General features: G+C 42.4%; 1 pseudogene; it reads right to left on the bottom strand.

The window, feature by feature from the left end:
- Positions 1 to 751: 751 nt before the first annotated feature.
- LOC141051121 (uncharacterized) overlaps positions 752 to 23,251 on the bottom strand; it is a 108,150-nt pseudogene continuing 85,650 nt past the window's right edge.

Below are 23,251 nucleotides of genomic sequence, written 5' to 3'. Positions count from 1 at the left end.
AAGATTTCAGTGCCGAGATCTCCATCTGCGAATGCGGCCATTTTCCTGGACGGAATCCACCGCACACGCACAGCAAAGCATGGATGGAACAGCAGAGCCCCCCACGCAGCACGGGACAGAGCACCGCCGCGGCAAGCACCAGGGGACAGAGCATGGCGGCAGCACCAGGGACAGAGCGCGGCGGCACCAGGGACAGAGAGCGGTGACAGCAACACCCGGCAGCACCAGGGACAGAGAGCGGTGACAGCAACACCCGGCAACACCGGGGACAGAGCACAGCAGCAGCATCAGACACATGCAGCGGTGTGCCGCATATCGGAACACCCTCTCATCCCAGCCTGCAGCAGCGTTCCACTCCTGCCTCCTCCAGCAGCAACCCTGGGACCCCGCTTCACCGCAGCCACCACCCCCGGTAAGCAATAAGACGCATGGATTATAAGAAGCATCACCATTTTATTAAAAAGTTTATTTTCCTATATTTCTCCTCAAAATTTGGGGTGCGACTTATAATCCGGAGCGTCTTGTAAAGCGAAAAATAAGATAAGTTTGTGCTAAAAAATGTACGTTTCTGTGATCAAGTTATTGACAAAATTGAGGAAGCCTTTAAAATCAAATCCTCGTAACCCAATAATATGGGGAATAGAAAAAGGAATCAGTTCCCAAATATGGTGAAAAATTACCATACCTGGCTAAAAAAATGGATCACATTAAATGATCCTGCAAAAAGGGAATGGATTGTAGATGTAAAGAATAACTTGCAATATGAACTTGTTTATTATTGTAATATACATACAAGACATTTCATCAGACAGAGATTGTGGATTTAAAGAAACTGTAACAAATGGCAAATCACAAAAATTAAGAAAAAAGGAGGAAATGTATGGTATTTTGTGGTGGGTGGCAGTGGAGGAGGTTGCAATACTCTTGACCATATAGTTACTACCTATATAAATATGTAACAATATGAAAAATTTAATGTTATATTTGTTTTTTTAGATACGAGATGTCTATTAGGAACTACATATATTTTAATTCTAATATAAGTTCTAACTTGCTTTTCTTCCTCATTTACTTATGTGTCGTTACTTTGATTGCCTCTTATGTGTTTTCTTGTACAGTTTGTCAAAATATATGTTTTCCTCTGTGTAAGTTTTTTGATGGACAAGTGAAAGTGACTTTCATTTACATTTCCCACATTGGAATCATGAATATGGCTTCTCCCCTGTGTTAAGTTTCTGATGTTTAAGACAACTTGATTTCTCTGCAAAACATTTCCCACATTCGGAACACGAAAAAGGTGTCTGCCCTGTGTGAGTTCTCTGATGGATAACTAAATGTGATCTCTGATTAAAACATTTCCCACATTCTAAACATGAAAAAGGTTTCTCCCCTGTGTGAGTTCTCTGATGGACAACTAAACTTGCTTTCTGATTAAAACATTTCCCACATTCTGGACATGAAAATGGCTTCTCCCCAGAGTGAAGTTTCTGATGTCTAACTAAATTTGATTTATCTGCAAAACATTTCCCGCATTCTAAACATGAAAAAGGTTTCTCCCCTGTGTGAATTTTCTGATGAGTAACAAGATGTGATTTCCCTGAAAAATATTTTCCACATTCTGAACATGAAAAAGTTTTCTCCCCTGTGTGAATTTTCTGATGAATAGCAAGATATGATTTCCCTGAAAAATATTTTCCACATTCTAAACATGAAAAAGGCTTCTCCCCTGTGTGAGTTCTCTGATGGACAACTAAACTTGCTTTCTGATTAAAACATTTCCCACATTCTGGACATGAAAATGGCTTCTCCCCAGAGTGAAGTTTCTGATGTCTAACTAAATTTGATTTATCTGCAAAACATTTCCCGCATTCTAAACATGAAAAAGGTTTCTCCCCTGTGTGAATTTTCTGATGAGTAACAAGATGTGATTTCCCTGAAAAATATTTTCCACATTCTGAACATGAAAAAGTTTTCTCCCCTGTGTGAATTTTCTGATGAATAGCAAGATATGATTTCCCTGAAAAATATTTTCCACATTCTAAACATGAAAAAGGCTTCTCCCCTGTGTGAGTTCTCTGATGGACAGCTAAATATGATTTCTGATTAAAACATTTCCCACATTCTGAACATGAAAAAGGTTTCTCTCCTGTGTGAGTTCTCTGATGGATAACTAAATATGATTTCTGCTTAAAACATTTTCCACATTCTAAACATGAAAAAGGTTTCCCCCCTGTGTGAGTTCTCTGATGGACAACTAAAATTGATTTCTGACTAAAACATTTCCCACATTCTGAACATGAAAACGGCTTCTCCCCAGTGTGAAGTTTCTGATGTCTAACAAAATTTGATTTATCTGCAAAACATTTCCCGCATTTTGAACATGAAAAGGGCTTCTCCCCTGTGTGAATTTTCTGATGAATAACAAGACTTGATTCTTGAGCATAACATTTTCCACATTCTGAACATGAAAAGAGCTTCTTTTCTGTGTGAGCTTTCTGATGTGTAACAAGACTTGAGTCAGCTGTATAATATTTCCCACATTCTGAACATGAATATGGCTTCTCCCCTGTGTGAACTCTCTCATGTCTAATTAGCTCTGATTTCCGGTTTAAATATTTCCCACATTGTGAACAAGAAAATCCTTTCTCCTTTGTGTGAATTTTTTCATGATGAACAAAAGACATTTTGAGGTAAAAATTATTTCTATTTTCTGCACTTGATAATGTCTTATTTGCTGTAAGAGCAGTTTGACTTTTATTGCCTCCTTTGTGTCTTTTATTTTTCTTAGTAGTCTGTGATGAATCAGAAGGCCGGATCTGTGTAAAAAAATCAGATGATAGATCTTTGCAGTGAAGGGATGATGGAATATCTGGAGTAATGGCATTCACTTCACGTATATCTTGTGTGATCTCAAGGTCATCTGATTTAAAAGTTGCAGATGTCACTTGTCCCTGTGATCTCCTGGTACAGTTATCTGCCAAGAATAAAGTTTATTTTTTAATAAAATATCCTTAAAAATATATTTGTATAACACTTCTAAAATATAGATAGACATTACAAGTTATGTAGACAAAACCATTTGACAAACATTAGATCTCAGAGCACGAGCGAGGAGAGCATGATGTTCAACCCTAATTGTTCATTGTGCCTCTGAAATACTGAAATAATACACAAGCAAAAAATATTATGTAGGCCAAAACGATACCAATATTTTTACCAGATAAATAGGACTCTGAAAACACAAAAGGAAAAAAAATTTTTTGCAAAAAATTTTTTTTGCACAATTCAGAATTTTTTTTACATTATGCACCAAGGTTTTAGAGGAGGAAAATAGAAAAAAATTGAAGCAAAAACTGTGGTCAATTCTGTACTAATGTCCCCCATCCTGGTATATGTTTCCAATCTAGGTATACATGACCCCCTCATCACCATCCTGGCATGCATGGTCCCCTCATTCCCATCCTGGTATGCATGGCCCCCTCCTCCCTTTCCTGGTATGCATGGCCCCCTCCTCCATTTCCTGGTATGCATGGCGCCCTCATCCCTATCCTGGTATGCATGGCCCCCTCATCCCCATCCTGTTATGCATGGCCCCCTCATCCCTTTCCTGGTATGCATGGCCCCCCTTCATCCCTATTCTGGTACGCATGGCCCCCCATCAGAAAAAAAAACCCCAAAACATTCTAATTAACTTCCTTTCGCTCCCTCACAGCATCCTGTTCTGATGCCAGCAGCTGATTTATGCTTGTAAGCAGCGTCATGCGCTGTTTATAGGCAGTGGACAGCTGCCAGAATACTCACCACTCCCCACGCCTGGACTATGGGTGTGATCTTTAATAGCGGGCACAGTAGCCGCAGCAGCCAGCTCCTGTAGCGGCTGGACGATCACATGTGCCCGCTACTTAACAGAATGAATATTCGCTGCTCTCCTCTCCCTAACCAGGAGCAACATGCCCAGTTTTACATCCATAATACCCCGGAATAGCAAAGCCATGATGAAACAGATTAGATTAGGATCAAATCTTTGGAAAGATACACTACCGTAGTGAGTGTCTGATATATGTATAATGCCTAATATTCAGCACAAATGTGGTAGACGAATTATACAGCAGTACCTGAATAGAGTGCGACGCCTCACTACTGTACCACAACACCAGTAATGAGCAACTGTGATAGAGGAATACTTATAAACACAGCAGCCAAAGAACAGACATTAAACACCTCTTATTGCACAGAAAAGGATGGTGACCTAATCCCTGGGTGCAGACCAGCTTACCATACCACAAGGAGTCCTGTAGGACAGAAAGACTAATCCAATAGCCTTTAGGATATGGATAAATGGGCACAACATTGGGAGCTTTATACATTACACGTTCAGAAGCCCACTGACACCTTTTCTAAATCAATAAATCCCTAGGCCTCAAGTCAAGAGTTGGACCACCACTGAAGCTTAAATATACAACTACGTCTGGCAGGTAACCTCCCCTACCAATACACACACCATCTGGAAGAGGAGGGTGGTTCATCACTCCTTTGATATTGATGTTAATTAGTTTGATGAAAGCGGCCTCATTAAATGCACTTATCGGCGATGCTATATATATATATATATATATATATATATATATATATATATATATATATATATATATATATATATATATGATAAGGAACAAAATATTGAACTGATTTGCTATATCCGTAAGCCCTAATACAGGACCTCAGTCCAACTCAGAGAGCTCTTAGAAATAATTATTCCCACAAGAGACAGACTGCATAACCAGGGCTGGGCTACATCCCCAGGACAATGGGTTTGAATTTGCGCCTATACAAGAGAATTGTGTGGACATATTTTTCTCTTGGTAAACTGGACAGGTTATCAAATGTGAGCTCACTCAGCTTGGAAAAACAAAGACCTACTGCATGTCCTTTACAACGAGCAAATATGTGAGGGAACAGAAAAAGAACATCCCAATGATCTTTTAGGCCTAGCCTACAACAGTGACAAGGGGCCAAACTCTACGTCCAGAGGAAAAAAGGTCTCTTCCAAATCACAGAGGACCACTCTACTGTCAGAGCAGTGAGACTATGGATTCTCTACTATAACATTATGCTGTAATGTTTGCTACCCAACAAAGTACAAGGGGGGCCTAGACGCCTTTCTTGATAAATATATAACAGGTTATGGGCACTAGATTCTTTGATGGGACGTTGATCCCTGAATTAGTCTGATTGCCATATGTGGAGTCTGGTAGGATCTTTTCACCTAACATGGGGAAATTAGCATCTGCTTCAAGGGGGTTTTAACTCCTCAACCTGGATCAATAGTATGACATGTTCTAGGACGAACTTGATAGACAATTGTTTCCCTTCAACCATAAACTGTAAAATAGATCAAGAGTTTATTAATTAAGGGCCGAATCCGACAGAATGAAGAAAATGAAGCTGAATCGAGGTCCAGATTAACAAGGCCCCCCCAACCGGAGTGGAGGATAGAGACACAAGGTGTGAGGCATGATGACAGAGGAACGAAAGTATCACTGATAAAGCACCCTAGGGGCCAAATTTAACCCCTTTCTGTCATCTGACGTACTATCCCATCCATGTGACCCGGGCCCGTATGACCATGCCCTTTACTGCGATACTGATCGCATTAAAATTCCGATGCCATCTTACCTTAGGGAAGATGGTGTCGGCATCCCGGGCTCTGATCCCGCCCTCCCAGCCTTCTGAGCGCTGTGATTGGTTGTTCAATTCTTAACAGCCAATCGCAGCCTTTCTCATTGTTTCAGTCAATCAGATAGGCTGAAACAATGAGGTCTCAGGCTAGGATCGAGTACCGTTGCATCGATCGCACCACTCGCAGGGCACAGCAGCGGTATTACTTGTATTAAAAGGGGGCACATCTAGATTTGTTCCTTGGGGTCTAGTTTCCAAAAATTATGACGGAACATGACGCCCGCAGACCATTCCATCAAAGTCTGCATTACAAAACATCACTACTTACCTTTCGAGCCCCGATGTGTGCCTAAACAGTTTTTTCCCACATATGGGGTACCAGCGTACTCACAACACATTGACAACAACTCTTGGGGTCTAATTCCTCCTGTTACCCTTGGGAAAATAAAAAATTGGGGACTAAAAAAATCATTTTTGTGGAAAAAAAAATAGAATTTTATATTTTCACGCCCAGGCATTATAATATTAAAGTGAAACACTTGAGGGTTCAAAGTTCTCACCACATATCTAGATAAGTTCCTCAGGGGGTCTAGTTTCCAAAATGGGGTAATTTGTGGAGGGTTTCTACTGTTTAAACACATCTGGGGCTCTGCAAACGGAACATGATGCCCGCAGACCATGGGTTTCCACTGTGTAGGCACATCAGGGGCTCGCCAAAAGCGACATGGCGTCTGATCTCAATTCCAGCGAAGTTTAGTTTGAAAAAATCAAACGGTGCTCGTTCCCTTCCGAGCTCTACCGTGTGCCCACACAGTGGTCCCCCCACACTTGGGGTATCAGCGTACTCAGGACAAATTGGACAACAACTTTTGGGGTCCAATTTCTCCTGTTACCCTTGAGAAAATGAAAAAATGGGGGCGAAAAGATCATTTTTGTGAAAAAAAATATGATTTTTTATTTTTACGGCTCTACGTTTTTCATGCCCAGGCATTATAAACTTTTGTGAAGCACTTGGGGGTTAAAAGTGCTCACTACACTTCTAGATAAGTTCCTTAGGGGGTCTGGTTTCAAAAAATGAGGTCACTTGTGGGGGGTTTCCACTGTTTAGGCTCATCTGCTCCTGTGAAACACCTGAAGGGTTAATAAACTTCTTGACTGTGGTTTTGATCAGCTTGAGGGGTGCAGTTTTTAGAATGTTGTCAGTTTTGGGTATTTTCTGCCATACAGACCCCTCGAAGTGACTTCAAATGTGAGGTGGTCCCTAAAAAAATGGTTTTGTAAATTTTGTTGTAAAAATGAGAATTGTAAAAATTGGCCTCGTCATTAAGCTGCAAACCACCCTTGGAGGAAAAGGGGTTAATATCCCACCAAATTTACCAAGTGACTGTTGTGGAAAACTAATAAAATATAACTTTTAATGATAACTAATAATATATAAACTATCCATCGTGCTTTTGTGCAGTCTATCCACTGATATTAATCAGTTAGGCCGGTTTCACATTTGCGCTTTATAGCGCAGCGACGGCCTGCGCACGGCCGCCGCTAAGCCCCTCCCCCTCCCGGCTCCCTGCCCGCCCCGCCTACTAGCGCACATGGACGCTTGCGATCTGCGCACCGTATCTTTAGCATAGGGTGCGCAGATCGTGCGCTGGCCGTGTGCTAATAGGATTTTGGCATGCGCTGCACACTTTTGAAGGTGCGCCCGTGTGCACCGAACGCAGCATGTTGCATTTCGGCCCGCACGGCGCACCTTCAAAAGTGCGCAGCGCACGGCAAAATCATGCTAGCGCACGGCCAGCGCACGATGTGTGCACCCTATGCTAAAGATAGGGTGCGCAGATTGCAAGCGCTCATGTGCGCTAGTAGGCGGTGATGACCAGATGGGGCGGGCAGGGAGCCGGGAGGGGGCGGGGCTTAGCGGCGCTGTGCGCTGCAGGAAATAAACGCTAGTGTGAAACTAGCCTTAGGGGTTTTTTTTTTGGAGGACACTAATAGATTCTAAAAGTAGGACACTGTATTGTGAAAAAGAAGTTTAATCAGGAGGCCCTGAGCAGCAAAACAAAGAAAACAGCTGAAGATCGGAGGCTATTACAAGAAGCAGAAAACCATGAAACATAACCTAGGCACGTCTCAGGTCTTTCAGCTGGTAATGCCGAGAGCCCTCCTTGAAGGGAAGCAGTGTCACAACCAGGAATGCTGCATTATTGCAGATGAAGCACAGGCTGGCTGATGGCTGGGGGACCTCTGCACAGAGAGGTGTCAGCCTCGGACCAATTGACAGGGGAAAAGGAAGTCAGAGAGCAACACTAGAGGGTGGAAGTGGGAGGGGCCTTTTAACTTCTCTGTGGTGTCTCTGGTCTTGATCCGGTACCTTATCTCCTTAAGAGCGCCCTCCTCCTTCCCTGCTTCACGTGGATGACATGTCCTATGTCATCCACAGTGTCCCCATGTTGCTCCTGCGCTATCTCACTCCTCTCAGCCCAGCCGTGGGCAGAGTAAAGCACTGTAAGGTGCATGCCTCAGCTTTACTGCTGGGTCATCGGTCATCTTTGTCCTTTCCCTGCGCATTACAGTAATTAGCTCTGTGCTCTGCAGCACAGAGAAAAGCGCAACAGCACAGATGGAGACATTTTGTGGGAGACATAGGATGTGTGACCCACATGAAGCGAGGAAAGAGGAGAGTGATCATAAGAAGAGAGGTGGCGCCAAATCAAGAGAGGAGGCGCTGGATTAAGGCCAGTGACACCCATTGGATGGGACAAAGCCAACTGTGAATATAGTTACAAGGTCTTTTCTTGGGATCTGCAGAGTGGATTTGGGACTTTTTTTTTTTTTTTTACATCTTTTTAGTATGCTGTCAGAGGCCCTAATGGTGGTGGCCGTACTTTATATGGGGAAAACTGGTGACAGATTGCCTTTAGTTACTGTTCTTTTTTTGTTTTGCTAACTAAATTTCATGAGGATTTAAAAATGTAGGCTGCCCTGCCTCCATGTGCCCCTGTGGGATAATACTAATTGTAAATTCTGCTAATATTCTTCTCTACTTCACATGAGAGAATGTCCTCAGCTTTTATGCCGAAGATCAGATATATTAAATATTCTAAATGTCCCAGGTGGGACTCAGAGGCGGCGGATCTATCTTATATGTATTGGGACTGCAGGGAAATAAGGGAATTTTGGGAACCAGTTATCACATTTGTTGCTGAGAGGCCAAATATTGTTTTGTCATTTCATTTTTTTATAGGAGTCAAGATGGATTGTCCTACTAAGGATCTAATTACTTCACGGTTGTTATCTGACGGGAATGATTTTTGAGGACTGGATAGCTTCTAAAAATATTATATTTTAACAACAACTTGGGCCAAGTTACACGTCACAATAAATTAATTGCTGGGATAAGTAGAAGCAAAGAGTTTAGGAAATATGGACAAAAATTATTGATTGAAGGATTTTCTCTTCTCTGAATGAGGGCGGGTCGGTGACAGGGAAGCGTTTAAATAAAAAAAGAAAGGAGAAAAACATGACAATTGTATTATATTTCTTGTGTTTGTGTCTATTGTTTATATTTGAGCATATAAATAAAAAGGACTTGGTCTGGTGTCTCATAAGAGCAAGGCCCACCATACGGATTATATTTTTCTTCATCTGACGCTCTATGTTATCAGCACAATCTACATACGCTGTCATTTGGTTTTGAAGTTTAGAGATCTGGGAAGGTAAGGGTCAGCATCTTCTAATTCCAGGTAACAGGGTGCATTCTCCATGCTGTAAGCTCTGGCCGACACAGGTCTCACTCCAATAGAAGGACTTCAAATGCCCAAAGTAATGGCGACAGTTTGGTATAGCAAGAGAATGATGACTGCTCTATTGTGATATGGACGAGCTACACTTACGATAAAGCAGCCACATACAGGGACTGAGAATAATCTGCAATTTCTCTATATTTAGTGGTTACTACTCACCTTGGTAGTTATCTGTAGGAATCTCCTTTTTACACCGCTCATCACCCCTCACATATGTCTCTGTAGTATTAATATGGGTCAGATCTTCACCCTGAAACTAATATTGTAAAAGTCACAGACAGATGGAGAAGTCACATCTATGATCAGCTCTAATCCTGCCATCTCCACCGTTCTCATTACACAAGTATAAAACATATAATACTGGTGGATAAAACAAGACTGAGCACAAGACCTTCACAGCCATCTACACATCATAGGGGAGATCTCATGACACCTTCTCTCCATCTACCTGATGATCCTGAGGAACATTGGGATTTTCTTCTTTACAGTCCTGTGGAAGAAGAGGACGGGGACATCTCTCTGGTGTTGTCCTCTTACTGGAAAGATCTGAAGGAAACACATACAGGGACTGAATTCATTCTTTACATACAAATAATTAGAGGCTGTATGTATTTAGTCTTGTCTATTACCTGGTGATGTGAGGGGCTGGGGAACCTCCATGACGTCCTTGTACAGATCTTTGTGTCCTTCTAAATACTCCCACTCCTCCATGGAGAAATAAACGGCAACATCCTGACACCTTATAGGAACCTGACACATATAATGATACCGTCATCCCCCGATCCCATCACAGTGTTACTGTATAATGTCCCAGCATTCCCAGCAGTGTCACCTCTCCTTTCAGCAGCCCAATTATCTTGTAGGTGAGTTCTAGGATCTTCTGGTTATTGATGTCCTCATATATCAGGTGGTGAGGTGTAGTCCCTGTAATTGGGCTCAGGGGTATTCCCCATCCCTCAGACACAGGGGCCTGACAGCGCTCACTAGAGGTCTTCTTCACTACTGTGTAATCCTGGTTATGGAGAGAGACATTAATAAATCTCACTACAGACATTTCCAGAGTCCTCACCTCTCCAGTTCTGTCCATCTGTTATTCCCATAGATAAGAATGATGTAATGTGATGTCATCAGAATCTCTCACCTCTCCAGTAAGCCAGAAGAGGATCTCTAGGGTGAGGTGCAATATCTTCTCCACCATCTTGTTTTTGTCAGCGTTCATCCTTGTGAGGTCAATCAGGAAAATTCTCTAACATAGATCTCCACTGAGAGGATCCGATATTGTAGAAATCTGAATTAGAAGAGGAGCTGATGTAATAATATAAAGATTCTAGTGTAATAATAAAAAAATACTCAAGATAATAAGGGGAAACATAAGGAGATATAATGAGTAGATGTTGTATTTACTCTTCTTGTATGGACTGAAACATAAGTTGCCTTAGAATCCTGCCAGTGAGCCCCTATTCTACTCCAGCTCTGCACATTTTGGTCTTTTAGAAACCCACCAAAACTCCACGATGTGTAAAAATGTTGCGATTTTTCAAAGCGATTTATGCTATTATTCTGAAGTAATGGCTTTGATGAATTGCACCAATGGTGTTAATTTTTAATACATGTTAAATATTGGTTGAACAAAAAAAATTCAGCGTCCAACAAGTTACATCTGAAAGAGAACCTGTCATCTGGTTTGCAAAGTAAAGTACAGACATGGTCATATTGGTGGTATAATACTGATTACACTGATACCTGTGGTGAAGAAATCGATTTTGTGGTTTTTGTTTAATCAGTGTTTGAAGTTTTCCTCTAATCATATCTTTGTACACTGAGGTTGCCTGTGAGCTGGGTCTTTTCTTGGTGCTCTAGTCCCTTAATCATCCTCCTATTTTCCATCAGTGACGGGTCTCCTATCTTAATTATCGCGTCAGCGTAGTAATTGCTGTGGTCTCCAAAAAACAGTATTTTACCAACAAAATGGCGCCGCATGCATCTCCAATTTATTGATCTTTCTTAATCTGAGCATGCGCCGCCTACTATGAGAAAAGGACCAGTGAAGGTGAACTCAGAAGGGAAGAAATAAAAGGCCGCTGCCCAATATATCTTGCCAGTGAATGCAACAATCGGATGAGCGGTATAATATTACAAAGAAAACCAAGTTCAACCCAATAAACTACAGGTGCTTCTCACTAAATTAGAATATCATTAAAAAGTTAATTTATTTCAGTTCTTCAATATAAAAAGTGAAACTCATTATATAGAATCATTAGAGTGATCTATTTCACGTGTTTATTTCTGTTAATGTTGATGTCTTACAGCCAATGAAAATCCAAAAGTTATTATCTCAGTAAATTAGAATAATTAACAAAAAACACCTGCAAAGGCTTCGTAGGCATTTAAAACGGTCCCTTCATCTATTTCAGCAAGCTCCACAATCATGGGGAAGACTGCTGATTTGACAGATGTCCAGAAGGCAGTCATTGACACACTCACAAGGAGGGTAAGCCACAAAAGGTCATTGCTAAATAAGCTGACTGTTCACAGAGTGCTGTATCCAAGCATATTAATGGAAAGTTGAGTGGAAGGAAAAAGTGTGGTAGAAAAAGGTGCACAAGCAACCGGGATAACCGCAGCCTTGAAAGGATTGTTAAGAAAATAACATTCAAAAATTTTGGGGAGATTCACATGGAGTGGACTTGCATTTCATTTCATTTGGAAATCAAGGTCCCGGAGCCTGGAGGAAGGGCACATAATCCAAGCTGCTTGAGGTCTAGTGTGAAGTGTCCACAATTAGTGATTGTTTGGGGAGCCATGTCATCTACTGGTGTATGTCCACTGTGATTTATCAAGACCAAAGTCAGCGCAGCCATCTACCAGGAAATTTTAGAGCACTTCATGATTCCCTCTGCCGACAAGCTTTTTGGAGATGGAAATTTAATTCTCCAGCAGGACGTGGCCCCTGTCCACACTGCCAAAAGTACCAATACCTGGTTTAAAAACAAAAGTATCACTGTGCTTGATTGGCCAGCAAACTCGCCTGACCTTAACTCAATAGAGAATCTGTGGGGTATTGTCAAGAGGAAGATGAAACACCAGACCCAACAATGCAGATGAGCTGGAGGCTGCTATCAAAGCAACCTGGGCTTCCATAAGACCTCTGCAGTGCCACAGGCTGATCGCCTCCATGCCACATCGCATTGATGCAGTAATTGATGCAACAGGAGCCCTGACCAAGTATTGAGGGCATTTACTGAACATACATTTCAGTAGGCCAACATTTCAGATTTTAAAATCATTTTTCAAGCTGGTGTTATAAAGTATTCTAATTTACTGAGATAATGACTTTTGGGTTTTCATTGGCTGTAAGCCATAATATCATCAACATTAACCCCTTCATGATGGAGCCCTTTTTTGTTTTTGCGTTTCTGTTTTTCACTCCCCTTTTCCCAGAGCCATAACTTTTTTATTTTTGTCAATATGGCCATGAGAGGGCTTGTTTTTTGTGGGACAAGTTTTACTTTTGAACGACACCATATGGTTTTACCATATAGTGTACTCAAAAACAGGAAAAAAATTTCAAGTGGGGTGAAATTGCAAAATAAAATCCAACTCCACAACTGTGTTTGGATTTTTTTTTAACCATGTTCACCAAATGCTAAAACTTACCTGCCATTATGATTCTCCAGGTCATTACGAGTTCATAGACATGAAACACGTCTAGATTCTTTTTTTTTTATAAAACCGTCTTTATTAAACAATAGACAAAGGGTACATAAATTGTTCAGAAGCATTAGAGAAGATCTGACAAATAGAGTTTCACAGTACTTTCAACATTAGACAGTGTATTATAACTTTAGCCAACTCTCCCCGGGCACACATCCATACCTTCATAGCACAATATCAATCGAGGACAACAGGAATTCTGCCGTCAATTTGCTCTTTCATGTACCAGTCTGTAAATTGGAAGCAGCCATGAATCGCCTTGCGTATAGATAATATCTGGGCATTAATAAAAGAAGACCATGTAAGAAAAAACCATTCAGTGTATTTTTCTTTTTCCGATATGGACTCTATCCAATCTATCTTGAAGAGATTGAGCTTGATTACTACAAAGGTAGCCAAAAAGGGAGTATTATCCTGTGCCCATTGTGAGGCAGTGACCGGTGTCACAGGTAGGGATCATTGTTTGTTCTCCCCAGGAAGCACACGGAGGCGTGTTGAGGTCAAGAGGGGGCATTGCAGTCGCAGGTGTAGCTGTGATTGCAATGGTGACCGATGTCACAATTAGGGGTCACTGCATGTTCTCCCAGGATATGCATGGAGGCATCTGTAGGCCACAGGAGTGCATGGCAGTCACAGACATAGCGGTGACTGCAATGCAGAGTCCTAGAAATAATAAAAATTAGTGTAGTCTTGGAATAGCTAGTGTCCAAGGCAGATGTAGGGAAACCTGCTCTGAGATGTTGTGTTTTGAAACAGACTGCAGGATGGTAGTCGTGCAGTTCGTTTCATTCTAGGCCCGGGATTTTTATGTGGCTGAAGGTCACAGGTTTGTTAAAAGCCCTGCAGGAAAAGGTTTGGGTGTGTAAGGGCCAGGTTCAGTTTGGTGTAGGTGAGAGTGCTCTGCAGAGCTTTGTCTGTGTGAACAAACACAGGACAAAGCAGGGCCAATAGGCCTGGCACCACAGTGTACACAGTGGTGCTGCAGTCTATGGTGACTGGTCTCGGAGGTGGACTGTCTTGTACCAGGAAGTGAACCGGAGGTAAACTGTCCTGTGCCCAAAGGAGGACTAGCGTGTTTAACGGCTGCAAACAGGTGGATATGGTACCCGGTTGTAATCCGGAGGATATCAAGGACTGTGTACGGCTGTAAGAGACATTGACCTGGCGGTGCAGTCGCCCAAGGCTACTGGTCAAAGGGAAGTCCAGAGTGTTTAGTGACTGTAAACAGAAGGATGTCATGTAGTATGTAGTGAGGTGAAATGGACACTACTACTATGCACTGAGATTATATGCACTTGTGTAAATTTGGACTTTTAATGCTGTGAAGAAACACATTAAAGGCCTTTTGTGTTTGAACTTTGTGGGTTACTGCCTCATCATTGCACAGCATGCTACCGCGGCACTACACCATAGATTAAGAATACTTTTGCGGGTATCTGCAGCCCAGATGAATAAAATGTGGCGCTGCTGAACAGAAAGCCACCTCACCAACTGATCTTGTGGGAGAATGTTGAATATGGCAAACTCCGGAGAAAGAGAAATAGATACACCAAAGGTATTAGTGAGATGTAGCAAGAGTGTATCCCAATTCGCCCATATTTTTTAACAGTCCCAGAGACAATGAAAAATATCAGCTGGAGAATGTAAGTATTTAGGGCATGGAAAATCACCTGAGGGTAACATTTTAGATTTAACCTCTGGAGAGATACAGTATATGCTCTATGGAATATCATGAGAGTCATGGTTATGTAACTATCATACGGTAACAGAGGTAATACGTAATGTGGCTTTGAAGAGGTCTTTTACCTGACAGTCTGTTGAGCTACCCATCTCCCAGGTCCGGTGAAGAGTCTGACCACTGTATGGAAGGTTTCAGTGACTTGTATATAAAAAACAATGAATAATTCCCCGTGTGAGATTTAATGGAAATTAAGTTTAGAGGGTCCGCAGTACTGAGCCTACATAATGTCTAATTTGAGTAATAGTAAAGTTATCTCCCACCAGGATTGGGTATTTAAAGACAGTGTGACAAGTAAGGGGACATTGATTGTCCGTCAACATGCCGCAAACCAGTCTACATTCGTTATTCCCAAGCACACAATAGATGGGAGGGTGGCCTGCCCTGTAGAAAGGAGAAATTGCCTCGAAAGAGAAGAAACACCAAAGGCAGAAGACAGTCGATATACTGTATAGACGTATATTAGGGAAATTAAAGCCACCTAAAGATTTAGTTTGTTGCAGCTTAAAAATACTAATGCTAGAGCCCCAATTTGAGCCACAAATAAATTGATGGAAGACTTTTGTTAAAAGCCTGCCATCAGCTTTAAATAATAGAACCGGCAGCATCTGCAAGGGAAAAAGTATTTTAGGGAAAGTGATCATTTTAATCAGATGGGCCTTGCCCGCAAAGGATAGTTTAAGAGATTTCCAGGATTGCATTTCCTGTACAATCACAGAAATGAGAAGTCGAACACTCAGTTTATAAATGTCATGGAGATTTGAGGGTAGTGTAGGGATTTGCTCCGGTAGCTAGTGGCGGGGCCGCGGTAATGAGGCAACACACAGGCTTGGAGCCCAAACTTCAGTGGTTTAATGACACTTTAAACAGTAAGTAGCAGAAAGTAAGGAAAAAAAAAACAAACAAACATACTCCAACTTGGAGAACCACTGGTCTCAGACTCACCCTTGCAAGGGATGAGCTTAACTAAGAGGCTGCCTGGTCAGTGGCATCAGACAGGTGCCATTCCCAGGGTTGCTATGAGTCTAGTCGCAAAACCTTTGCAGCAGGTGTAGTCCAATACAACAAGTTCAGACTAACTCCAGCCTAGCTCCTCACACATTGCACACACAGACCATGTGCCAAACAATAAACGCCATTACATAGCCCATAACCACACCCACAGGTGAGCTACGCATCACATGGACTGATCACGTGATCGTAACATCACTGAAGGTCCTCAACCTTAGGGAAAATCCCAGCCAAATTTTATCCTCCTGGGAGAAATATATCTTCCATCCAGCACTATACCCTTTGCTGCACCACAGTAGGTAGACCGCAAGATAACACAGGAAGTCTCTCCTGCACTGAAAGGGGAAAGGGAACGGCCACAATTTCTGAGCAGCTTTGAAGATAGCGAAAGCATGAGATTTGTCGTAATTTATGAGAAATCCCGAAACTGCTCCAAACTCGTTAAAGGCATCCTATAGAAGAAATGGATTCCTTAGGGTTGCTATTATGAGTAAAATATCATCAGAAAAGGCCAATGTTTTAAGCATATGGTGACCGATCCCAATACCCCCAAAGGAAGGGATCATCTCCAGGTATCTCAACAAAGGGTCCAGGGCAATATTAAATAACAGATGTGATGGGACATCCCTGCCTCGTATCCCCGAAGATGGAAAAAGAGGTTGACTGAATACCATTAACCCAAATCGAAGATTGGGGGTTGGTGTAAATTGTCCTTACAAAGTTGAAAAAGGTGAAGTCAAACAATCTATACTTAAGGGTTCGAATGAGGTTAGACCAAGACACTCGATCGAAGGCTTTATCAGCATCAAGGCTGACCAGATATGCTGCTTGGCTTTAGCCTGGTAACTATGTATAATGGCAGCCAATGCCGTCCTAATATTATAAGTAATAGACCGACCATGGCCAAAACTTGTTTGAGATGAGGTGACAATATCAGGAAGTATAAACTGAAGTCTATTAGCCATGATTTTGGTAAGAAATTTAAAATCAACGTTTAGGAAGGAGATCGGACAGTACGAAGCAGGGAAAAGTGGGTCCCTGCCTGGCTTTAGCAACAAAGATAAACAAGCTTTGTTGAATCGGTCAGGCATAGAACTCAAATCAATAATTTGACTAAAAAGAGAAGAAAAGTGGGGAGTGAGTTAAGGTTGTAACATTTTATAAAATTCAACCGAAAACTCATCCGGGCCAGGTGCTTTATGCAACTTTGAATACTTCCTGACTGATCTCACCTCCCCAGGAGAAAACAGCTGATTTAAAACTTCCCTTTAGGAAGTGGAAAATTTTGGTGGATCAACCTTATGTAAAAATTTGTATCCATCCTCCTGGGAGTCTAGGGATGGGCCATAAAGGTCTGCGTAAAAATCTCTAAAAAACGCAGAAATCTGAGTCGGATCACAGGTAATAAAGCCATCGGGTAATGCAATATTAGACACTCTAGTAGCCGCTTTGAATGACTTCGTTAGGGATGCCAAAAGACGGCCTTGTTTATTACCCCACCGAAAATATCGTTTGCGTTGATGAGCTAACTGATTGAGTGCCCGTACATGCAATACGGTTTTAAGTTTTGTTTAGCTGTAAGGTAAGCCTCTCTGAAGGAGGGAGTATTATGACATTTAAAATCTCTACATGATTGAATAAGCCGGTCTAAGAGGCCTCAAGGAGGACAACAATTTCTTTTTTTTCTGGGACCCAAAAGGAGATAAGATATCCCCTAAGCACCGTCTTAGGAGTGGCCCAGAATAAGTTTATATCATCTAGGTGTTCCAGATTATGCTCCATGAAAGTCTCCCACCAACCAGTCATATAGCATTTGAAGTCATCCGGAGTGTAAAGATATGAGGGAAAATGGCAACGAAAGATACAGTTCTACTAGTGGGAAGATCCAAAGTAAGTAAAACCGGAGAGTGGTCCAAAATAACCAATGGGAGGATATCAACTGTTTTTAAGAAGGAAAGAAGAGGGACAGAGATTAACCAATAATCAATACGAGTATGAACGTCAAGTACTCTAGAATAAAAAGTGTATTCTCTCTTCGTAAGGTGGCAGCATCTCCAAGCATCAACTTGATCAAGCCTACCTAGTAGGGTAGAAATCGCTCCAGTTGAAGAAGGAGATGAAGGCAGAGATGAAGGCAGAGGTGTAGATCTATCAAGGAAGATATCATGAAGGGTATTTAAATCTCCATCTACTAATATATTAGTGGGATGCCAGCCATGAACAACTTCCAACAGTCTAACAAAAAAGGAAGGATTGGCAGTGTTAGGGTGGTTTCACATTAGCGCTTTTTAAGCGCACGCACGGCCGGGGGTAGCTCCGCCCCCGAGCCGGCTCTCTGCCCGGCGTGCCCGCCCCTTGCTTGTAGCGCCGCCTCCTAGCGGACAGCTGCGCCTGCGATCGGCGCACCCTATCTTTAGCATAGGGTGCGCAGGCCGTGCGCTAGTTGCGCTTTGACCTGCGCTGCGCACTTTTGACGGTGCGCCGTGCGCGCCAAAATCGAACTTTTCGGATTTTGGCGCGCACGGCGCACCGTCAAAAGTGCGCAGCGCAGGTCAAAGCGCAACTAGCGCACGGCCTGCGCACGATCTGCGCACCCTATGCTAAAGATAGGGTGCGCCGATCGCAGGCGCCGCTGTCCGCTAGGAGGCGGCGCTACAAGCAAGGGGCGGGCACGCCGGGCAGAGAGCCGGCTCGGGGGCGGAGCTACCCCCGGCCGTGCGTGCGCTTAAAAAGCGCTAATGTGAAACCACCCTAAGGCGCATAAACATTAATGAGGCAATATTCCCGCTGTTCAATATGGACTCTGACTAGTAAATATCGTCCTGCCTTATCTCTCACTACATCCTGAATAGAGTATTTGAGGTCCTTATGAAACAAAATGGCCACCCCACGCTTCTTCCATGAAAAGGAAGCCTCCAAGCACTCCAAATAATGTCTACTACAGAGCGCTGGGTGACCTCTGCAAAGCCAGTGAGTTTCTTGTAACTTAGTAACACTTAGCAAGGCCGAAAAAAGGCATTTGTCCATCCAGTTCAGCCTATATTCCATCAGAATAAATCCCCAGATCTACGTCTTTCTAAAGAACCTAATAACTGTAAGATACAATACTGTTACGCTCCAGGAATACATCCAGGCCTCTCTTGAACCCCTAGACTGAGTTCGCCATCACCACCTCCTCAGGCAAGGAATTCCAGATTCTCACTGCTATAACAGTAACGAATCCTCTTTTATATTGGTGGAAAAACCTTCTCTCCTCCAGATGCAGAGAATGCCCCCTTGTGACCATCACATTCCTTGGTATAAACAGATCCTCGGAGACATTTGTATTTCCCCTTACATACTTATACATGGTTATTAGATCGCCCCTCAGTCGTCTTTTTTCTAGACTAAATAATCCTAATTTTGCTAATCTCTCTGGGTATTGTAGTTCCCTATCCTTTATTAACTTTGTTGCCCTCCTTTGTACTCACTCTAGTTCCTTTCTTTCCTTCCTGAGCATCGATGCCAAAAACTGCACGCAGTACTCCATGTGCATTCTAACCAGGGATTTGTACAGAGGCAGTATCATGCTTTCATCATGTATATCCAGACCTCTTTTAATGCACCCAATGATCCTGTTTGCCTTGGCAGCCGCTGCCTGGCATTGGCTGCCCCAGGTAAGTTTATCATTAACTAAGATCCCCAAGTCCTTCTCCATGTCAGATTTTCCTAGTAGTTTCCCATTCAGTGTGTAATGGTGATATTAATTCCTTCTTCCCATGTGAATAACCTTACATTTATCATTGTTAAACCGCATCTGCCACCTTTCAGCCAAAATTTCCAACTTATCCAGATCCATCTTGTAGCAGAATACTATCTTCTCATGTATTGACTGCTTTTCATTGTTTTGTTTTTTGTAAAAAGATGATATGCGGGCATAAGGGGGTAATATGGTCTAATACCTTTCTGCGCTTTACCGGCAAATTCCAGGATAAAAGCTTGAGAGAGTCTATATTAATATGAGAACCTTTATCATCGAAGGTAGCTAAGTTAGCCTATCCCACATGGAGGTCAAAAAGTAGAAATTTTAAAAAAAAAAGGACAAATGTCCATCCGAGCGTAGAAACCTTAATACCCAAATTAACCAAAAAGACTGAGTACAGAGTGTGCCCAAGGAAGGGGAACCCACCCCCAAACAAACTGAAAAACAACATATAAACCAAAATACTGAACATCAGGTTACATTATCCTGACTAATAGCAACCCTTAGAAAGGAAATTTACAAGATAAGAACAAATATTGTGCAAACTAAAAAAAAAAAAATTATAGGTAATAATTGTGTAATAAGATCACATCACCACCCAGATCCCAGTACCCAAAGGTAATAGAACATATGACCACAAACCAAACTCAAGCAACTGGAGAGGATGCCCGGGAGGAACGCTCTGTTTCCTCCAAGGCTGTATCAGGATTGTCAAAAAACATGAAGCACCAGCTGAAGGTGTGCATGGTATAGAAGGGCAAAACGTATGCCAGCGTCATGTAACAGTCTACAAACTGATGAAAAAGCACAGCGTTGGTCGCAACCAAAGCGCAGAGGTCCTGAAAAATGAGAAGGGAGTGACCTCATACTTCAACGAGGAGGCAGCTTGAAATGCCAAGAGCAGTTGCATTTTGTCCTGGTAGCTGAGCAACTTAAAAATAACAGAGCGTTGGCAGGTTTTTGGATCGGACCGCTCAGGTCCAGTCCTGTGGGCTTGTTCCACTACCATGGAGCCAGGCAGGTCAGGCAAATTGAGTGCCCAAGGGAGCCAAGATGAAGTAAAGTAATGCAAGTCTTCCACTGACTCAGGGACGCCAATGATCCGGAAATTGTTTCGACGACTCCGATTCTCCAATTCATCGAATTTTTCCTCGAGCTGCTCTATTACATGGTCTCTGTCCATTACTTGAGCAGCGTAGGAATGTTTAGCATCTTCCAAATCGGAAATCAGCTGCTCTGCTGCTGAGATTTTACTGGTGTGTTCAGTCAACTGGGATGTGATTGTTTTTAGCAAGGATTGGAAAGACTGAAGTCTGGTGTCAATCGCCGGCATGAGTTTTATCGTAATAGAAGCGACAATGGCTTGCAGCGATTCCTCAGACATGGCAGCATTAGAGTCCATTATTTTAGGAGGTGATTTGGCAACCTGAGCTCTGGTTTGAATAGATTTAGAGCTACCAGAGTTCACAAATTTATCAATGGGGATGGAGAGGAGTATGTAGTCATAAGGTATGCATGTAAAAAGTGAGGGGGATACTACAGCTGAGATTTAGCTGAAGTAGCTTACATAGTCTATATAATAGATTTACAGTGGGCACGGAAAGTATTCAGACCCCTTTAAATTTTTCACTCTGTTTCATTGCAGCCATTTGGTATATTCAAAAAAGTTAATTTTTTCCTCATTAATGTACACTCTGCACCCCATCTTGATGGAAAAAAGCAGAAATGTAGAAATTTTTGCAAATTTATTAAAAAAAACAAAAACTTGGTCATAAGTATCACCTTTCCTTAGACACTCATATTTAAGTCACATGCTGTCCATTTCCTTGTGATCCTCCATGAGATGGTTCTACTCCTTCATTGGAGTCAAGCTGTGTGTAAATAAACTGCTAGGACTTGATTTGTAAAGGCACACACATGTCTATATAACACCTCACAGCTCACAGTGCATGCCAGACCAAATGAAAATCATGAGGTCAAAGGAATTGGCCAAGGAGGTCAGAGACAGAATTGTGGCAAGGCACAGATCTGACCAAGGTTACAAAAGAACTTCTGCAGTACTCAATGTTCCTAAGAGCACAGTGGCCTCCATAATTCTTAAATGGAAGAAGTTTGGGACCACCAGAAGTCTTCCTAGACCTGGCCGTCCAGCCAGACTGAGCAATTGTGGGAGAAGAGCCTTGGTGAGAGAGGTAAAGAAGAACCCCAAGATCACTGTGGCTGAGCTCCACAGATGCAGTAGGGAGATGGGAGAAAGTTCACAAAGTCAACTATCAGTGCAGCTCTCCACCAGTCGGGCCTTTATGGCAGAGTGGCCCAAAGGAAACCTCTCCTCAGTTCAAGACACATGAAAACCCGCATAGAGCTTGCTAAAAAACACATGAAGGGCTCCCAGACTATGAGAAATAAGATAGTCTAGTCTGATGAGACGAAGATAAAACTCTTTGACGATAATTCTAAGCGGTATGCGTGGAGAAAAACAGGCACTGCTCATGACGTGCCCAATACAATCCCAACAGTGAAACCTGCTGGTGGCAGTATCATGCTATGGTGGCGTTTTTCAGCTGCAGGGACAGGAGGACTGGTTATTGAAGGAAACATGAATGCGGCCAAGTACAGAGATATCCTGGATGACAACCTCTTCCAGAATGCTCTGGACCTCAGACTTGGTGAAAGGTTCACCTTCCAACAAGACAATGACCCTAAACACACAGCTACAATAATAAAGGAGTGGCTTCAGAATAACTCAGTAACCATTCTTGACTGGCCCAGTCAGAGCCCTGACCTAACCCAATTGAGCATTTCTGGAGAGACCTGAAAATGGCTGTCCAGCAACGTTCACCATCCAACCTGACGGAACTGGAGAGGATCTGCAAGGAAGAATGGCAGAGGATCCTCAAATCCAGGTATGAAAAACTTGTTGCATCATTCCCAAGAAGACTCACGGCTGTACTAGCTCAAAAGGGTGCTTCTACTCAATACTGAGCAAACGGTCTGAATATTTATGACCATGTGATATTTCAGTGTTTCTTTTTTAATAAATTTGCAAAAATTTCTACATTTCTGCTTTTTTTCCATCAAGATGGGGTGCAGAGTGTACATTAATGAGAAAAAAAAAGAACGTTTTTGAATTTACCAAATGGCTGCAATAAAACAGAAAAAAATTTAAGGGGGTCTCAATACTTTCCGTACCCACTGTACATAGACTACCTATCTCACCCTTTCCCTATCTAACTATGCAGCCAGAAGAATGATATTCATTATATACAAGTGCTTCTAACTAAATGAGAATATCATCAAAAAGTTAATTTATTTCAGATCTTGAATACAAAAAGTGAAACTCGTATATTATATAGAGTCATTTCAAACAGAGTGATCTATTTCAAGTGTTTATTTCTGTTAACGCCTTCACGATATGCGCCGTACTAGTACGGCACATGTCGTGTCTCCCCCTTTTATGTGGGCTCCGGCGGTGTTTTGAACAGCTGACATGTGCCCGCACAGCGGTGGGTGGAATCGCGATCCACCTGCGGCTATTAACCCATTAAATGCCGCTGTCAAACG

Source organism: Dendrobates tinctorius, unplaced genomic scaffold (assembly GCF_039654945.1).
Source record: "Dendrobates tinctorius isolate UK_male_01 unplaced genomic scaffold, ASM3965494v1 ptg000155l, whole genome shotgun sequence".
Lineage (NCBI taxonomy): Eukaryota > Metazoa > Chordata > Amphibia > Anura > Dendrobatidae > Dendrobates > Dendrobates tinctorius.
The sequence above is the reverse complement of the archived record's forward strand: the minus strand, read 5'-3'. Positions and strand labels throughout refer to the sequence as shown.